Genomic DNA, 6,827 nt, shown 5'->3' on the forward strand with positions numbered 1-6,827 from the left:
TTCGCATTGTGCTTCCACTGTGCCCCCGCTGTCAGGGGAGAATGCCATCAGCAGCGCGCGCTTGTTGTCGCACATGTTCCGATCAATAACAGATGTTTTCACTAAATTTTGTTCCCTGTCACCCAGGCACAGCAGGGGTTCATTCACGGCAAAAGGGGGTTCATGTCACCCAGCAATAGAACAGATGATTTTGAAAGAACGAAGCCAATGTCACCCAGGGACAGCAGGGGTTCATTCACGGCAAAAGGTGGCTCATGTCACCCAGCAATAGAACAGAGGATTTTGAGAGATTTAGGCCCCTGTCACCCAGTCACAGCAGGGGTTCATTCACGGCAAAAGGTGGCTCATGTCACCCAGCAATAGAACAGAGGATTTTGAGAGATTTAGGCCCCTGTCACCCAGGCACAGCAGGGGTTCATTCACGGCAAAAGGGGGTTCATGTCACCCAGCAATAGAACAGAGGATTTTGAGAGATTTAGGCCCCTGTCACCCAGGCACAGCAGGGGTTCATTCACGGCAAAAGGGGGTTCATGTCACCCAGCAATAGAACAGAGGATTTTGAGAGATTTAGGCCCCTGTCACCCAGGCACAGCAGGGGTTTGTATACGCCAAAAATTGTAAAATGTCACCCGACAATTGAAAATAATAATTTTTTCAATTTAGGGCATTAAAATGGCTCTAAAATAGTCCTTGAAAAGGCTAGAGGGATGAAAAAGGCAGTAAAATGTGCTTAAGAGCATGGCAACTGCTCTGAAAACAAATGTGGATAGGGAAATAACTTAAAATAAAAAATAAAAAAAATTATGAGTTATTAACCTGCAACTCAGAGAAGGAGGTGGATATGGAGTCGAAGGTTGATGAGGCGGTGAATGTGGTGTTGTAGGTCGAGGTAGGTGGAGCCTCCTGTGCCACATCCTCTTCCATCATCGCCCTAAGTGTTTTCTCAAGGAGACATAGAAGTGGTATTGTAATGCTGATAACGGCGTCATCGCCACTGGCCATGTTGGTAGAGTACTCGAAACAGCGCAACAGGGCACACAGGTCTCGCATGGAGGCCCAGTCATTGGTGGTGAAGTGGTGCTGTTCCGCAGTGCGACTCACCCATGCGTGCTGCAGCTGAAACTCCACTATATCCTGCTGCTGCTTGCACAGTCTCTCCAGCACGTGCAAGGTGGTGTTCCACCTGGTGGGCATGTCGCATATGAGGCGGTGAGCGGGAAGGCCGAAGTTACGCTGTAGAGCAGAAGGCCGAGCGGTGGCAGGATGAGAACGTCGGAAGCGCGCACAGACGGCCCACACTTTACGCAGCAGCTCTGACATGTCAGAGTAGTTGTGAATGAATTTCTCCCCCACCAAATTCAGCACATGCGCCAGGCAAGGGATGTGCGTCAAACCGGCTAGTCCCAGAGCTGCAACGAGATTTTGCCCATTATCGCACACCACCAGGCCGGGCTTGAGGCTCACTGGCAGCAACCACTCGTCGGTCTGTTGTTCTATACCCCCCACAGCTCCTGCGCAGTGTGGGGCCTGTCCCCTAAACAAATCAGTTTCAGAACGACCTGCTGACGTTTTTACCCCTGGCTGTGCTGAAGTTGGTGTTAAAAGTCTGTCACTGACCGAATGAGGAGGTGGTAGAAGAGGAGGAGGAAGCCGAGTAGGAAGAGGAGGCAACAGGAGGCAAAGAATGATGCCCTGCGATCCTTGCCGGCGGAAGGACGTGCGCCAAACAGCTCTCCGCCTGGGGCCCAGCCGCCACTACATTTACCCAATGGGCAGTTAGGGAGATATAGCGTCCCTGGCCGTGCTTACTGGTCCACGTATCTGTGGTTAGGTGGACCTTGCCACAGAGGCGTTGCGCAGTGCACACTTGATTTTATCCGATACTTGGTTGTGCAGGGAGGGCACGGCTCTCCTGGAGAAGTAGTGGCAGCTGGGAACGACGTACTGTGGGACAGCAAGCGACATGAGCTGTTTGAAGCTGTCCGTCTCCACCAGCCTGAATGACAGCATTTCTAAGGCCAGTCGTTTAGAAATGCTGGCATTCAGGGCCAGGGTTCGAGGGTGGCTAGGTGGGAATTTACGCTTTCTCTCAAAGGTTTGTGAGATGGAGAGCTGAATGCTTCCGTCTGACATGGTGGAGATGCTTGGTGACGGAGGTGGTGTTGTTGGTGGCACATCCTCTGTTTGCTGGGCGGCAGGTGCCAACGTTCCTACAGAGGTGAAGGAAGAGGCCGAGGTAGCAGCAGAAGAGGTAGCAGGAGGGGCCTGAGCCCCTTTGAAGGAGCTAACTCCACTGCAGCCCGTGTCTCGCATGTAGATGCCTGGTCATGCAGGTTGTGCTAAGGTTCAGAACATTAATGCCTCGCTTCAGGCTCTGATGTCACAGCGTGCAAACCACTCGGGTCTTGTCGTCAGCACATTGTGTGAAGAAGTGCCATGCCAGGGAACTCCTTGAAGCTGCCTTTGGTGTGCTCGGTCCCTGGTGACGGTGGCCAGTAGCAGGCGAACTGTTTTAGCGACGGCTGCTCTGCTTTTGCACCCTGCTCCCTCTTTTTTGCTATGCTGTTTTCTCGGTCTCACCACTGCCTCTTCCTCCGAATGCTGAAAGTCAGTGGCACGACAGTCATTCCATGTGGACCTCATCGTCCCCTGCATCATCTTCCACCCAATCTTCCTCCCTGACCTCCTTTTCGGTCTGCACACTGCAGAAAGACGCAGAAATTGGCACCTGTGTTTTGTCATCATCAGAGACATGCTGAGGTGGTATTCCCAGGTCCTCATCAGGAAACATAAGTGGTTGTGCCTCAGTGCATTCTATGTCTTCCACCCCTGGGGAAGGGCTAGGTGGATTCCCTTGGGAAACCCTGCCAGGAGAGTCTTCAAACAGCATAAGAGACTGCTGCATGACTTGAGGCTCAGACAGGTTCCCCGATATGCACGGCGGTAATGTGACAGACTGGGCATGGGTTTCAGGCACGACCTGTGCACTTTCTGCAGAAGACTGGGTGCGAGATAATATGACCATGCTGGATCCACTGTCGGCCACCCAATTGACTAGCGCCTGTACTTGCTCAGGCCTTACTATCCTTAGAACGGCATTAGGCCCGACCAAATATCGCTGTAGATTCTGGCGGCTACTGGGACCTAAGGTAGAAGGTTGAGTAGCACGTGTAGCTGTGGTAGAACGGCCACGTCCTCTCCCTGCAACAGAGGCTCCACCAACACCACCACCACCACCATGACCCCGTCCATTATTAGATGTTTGCCTCATAGTTAGCGTTCACAAAGCTAAGTAAAAAGTGGTTAAGTCTGTTAAAAATAATTCACCGATTGAGATAGTTATAGATATAGTGGGCACTCAATATCTGGACATGCATAGTGGGTACAACATGTTTATTTACATAAAAATCTATATAAAATCAATATATAAGAGACATTTAAAATATTATTATATAATTATGAAGAAAAAAGTGGGTTGCTGGTGGCTCACCTGACCAATACAATGTCTAGGTGCTCTAGGTTTAAACTGATTCATCCAATCAGAAAAGAAAGGTATGCAATAGAAGTGTATAATGAAAACCGGCACTCTTCATCTGGCGGTAACGCTTAAGGAGCAATGTAGACAGATAGGGTGGTAAAAATATGCATTTATTGGTTATCTATATCAATAATATAAGAGGGAGTATTAAAAGGGTAATCCAAATAGTCAAAGTAGAGAAATAAAAAATTGCAAATTGCAGAAGTGGGGGTGCAAAGTGGAGCAGTACGGTAGTCGTATGAGGGTGCTTTCCACTTTCAATAGTTCATTGGAACCCCGGTGGGTAAATGTCCCTTGTGAACAGTTCGAAAATAGAAAATGTTCATAAAATATTGCTGAGGCTAAACATATTACCTTGGAAGCGCTTCCATACTATCGATTTTACCCGAATTCTTGGATCGAAAAGACCGTTCTGCGAACATTTACAAATCAAACACAGTAAAGACACGTGAGACGCCATACAAGTGATGTCACACCCACGTAGGACGCCGAAGACCGGGAACAACCATCACAGAGCGCAGGAAGGACGCTCCAGCAGCCGGGACACTCGCATCTCACAAAGAAGGTAAACCACAGTCAGGGTGCAACCCTTCTCAGTGTGTGGGACGCCACACCAGGTACAGCACCCGACTGGTATATTACCCCGATTTTTGTTCCTTTTTCATCATCTTATTGTGAGCATCAACAGTGTCCGACTTTGCACCCCCACCTCTGCAATTTGCAATTTTTTATTTCTCTACTTTTACTATTTTTATTACCCTTTTAATACTCCCTTTTATATTATTGATAACCAATAAATGCATTTTTTACCACCCTATCTGTCTACATTGCTCCTTAAGCGTTACCGCCAGATGAAGAGTGACAGTTTTCATTATACACTATTACTATATAAGTGATAAGGGGTAAGCCACTAAAAGTTGATAAAAAGGTTATTCGTCAATGATAAGAGGTGCATTCAATAAAAAAAAAAAGTTCTTATATCGCTTGATAGGATCCTATTATTATATTCCAGTATGTTTGGTAAAAAGTCATTTGTTAGTCTTGGTTATATAGCATATGTTGCTTGACATCACAATCACCACTATAGGATACCAATTCCAGTCAATCTGGGTGTTAGTCCTTATTGGGGGTTATTGTATGCAGTTAGTTGTTAATACTCACTGCTGGCTGCTCAGTTATTTCTGTAATCTGGCCGTGGTGGCGTCCCACCACAGGTCGGTGCACTCACCCCTCCTCCTTTACCCAGTGGCCTGTGTCTGCCTGTAGTATCCTTCGGTGTTGTGGCTGCGATGTTCGGGACCTTCTTCCGGTTTCAATTCGGCGTCCCACGTGTTCGGAGCGTCTCACATGATCGGGGCGTCCCACGTGACCTGGAAGCTGTTCAATTTGCGTGATTTAGGCTCCTTCCGTATTCCGGAAGCAGTACCAACCGCCGTGCATATGCTTTTAGGAGTCTTGTTGTTAGTTTTTCTGCAATAGCCAGCTGTATGTTTCAGTAATATTACTATGAGACTTCTTCTAATATAGGGCTCTCATCCACTCCTGCTATGTTGTAATTGTTTAATTGCTTGAACTTCATGTGGCTTAAGATTATTAAATCTTTTGGATTCCCCTTTTATTTTTCTTAAATGTGGTTATATCCTGTCCCATTTCGTGTCTTGGATATATTTAGCTTTTGTAGTTTAAGGTCCGTGTGTGTATATATTCCCTGTTTTTCACCTTTTAGGCCCCTTTCACACGGGCGAGTATTCCGCGCGGGTGCAATGAGTGATGTGAACGCATTGCACCCGCACTGAATCCGGACCCATTCATTTCTATGGGGCTGTGCACACAAGCAGTGATTTTCATGCATCACTTGTGCGTTGCGTGAAAATCGCAGCATGCTCTATATTGTGTGTTTTCCACGCAACGCAGGCCCCATAGAGGTGAATGGGGCTGCGTGAAAATCGCAAGCAAGTGCGGATGTGGTGTGATTTTTCACGCGCGGTTGCTAGGAGACGATCGGGATGGAGACCCGATCATTATTATTTTCCCTTATAACATGGTTATAAGGAAAAATAATAGCATTCTGAATACAGATTGCATAGCACAATGGCGCTGGAGGGGTTAAAAAAATAAAATAATTTTACCCACCTTAATCCATTTGATTGCGCAGCCGGTATCTCTTCTGTCCTTATCTTTGCTGCGTGCAGGAAAAGGACCTGTGGTGACGTCACTCCGGTCATCACATGATCCATGACATGATCCATCACCATGGTAAAAGATCATGTGACGGACCATGTGATAACCGGAGTGACGTCACCACAGGTCCTTTTCCTGCACACAGCAAAGAAAGAAGACAGAAGATATGCTGGCTGAGCGATCAAGTGGATTAAGGTGAGTTAAATAATTTTATTTATTTTTTAACCCCTAGCGCTATTGTACTATGCATTCTGTATTCAGAATGCTATTTTCCCTTATAATCATGTTATAAGGGAAAATAATACAATCTACAGAACACCGATCCCAAGCCCGAACTTATGTGAAGAAGTTCGGGTTTGGGTACCAAACATGCAGATTTTTATCACGCTTGCAAAACGCATTACAATGTTTTGCACTCGCATGGAAAAATCGTGCATGTTCCCACAACGCACCCGCACCTTTTCCCGCAACACCTATGTGAAAGAGGCCTTAGTATTGTGGGATTCTTGAGAAAATATTTTTTTAGAGAATATTAAAAATAATATTTTTATAGAGCTATCCTCTTCTGTTAATACCTCCTGTGATTTCTTCTTTCCCTTCCTTCCCTTTCCTCGTCGTGTCGCCTTTTTTATTTTCTGATGGTGCTGGTGCTGGTGATAATTCCCTACATGTGTCTCTTTGTTGGTGTGGGATGAATATTGATTCCTTGCCTGGTATGTTTTCTGAGGATATTGATCCTGATTCTTTTTCTGTGTTTCCTCCCTGTATCTCAAATTGTAATTGTGACCCGTGATTGGTGTTGTGTGATATTGGTCCTGTGGTGATTGTTGGGAGGGTTTCGTACGTATCCTGTAGTGGGGGTGTGCGGTCTAAAAAAAGGGGATTAGTTAATGCCTCATATCTGTTCGTAGTTTGAATATTATACTGTGTTGGTCTCTCTTCATTTGTTTCTTTTTCTCTCTGGTTAGGAATTTTGCTAGTATGTTCCCTATCTCTTATTTCTTTTGTGTTTTGTCTATCGTTTTTTACTAGATTTTGTATTTTACTACTTTTTTTTGACATAATCTCCTGTTCCACTATCCCTAGTTGTTTACATATTTTTTCATGC

Source organism: Bufo gargarizans, chromosome 2, assembly GCF_014858855.1.
Source record: "Bufo gargarizans isolate SCDJY-AF-19 chromosome 2, ASM1485885v1, whole genome shotgun sequence".
NCBI classification, from domain to species: domain Eukaryota; kingdom Metazoa; phylum Chordata; class Amphibia; order Anura; family Bufonidae; genus Bufo; species Bufo gargarizans.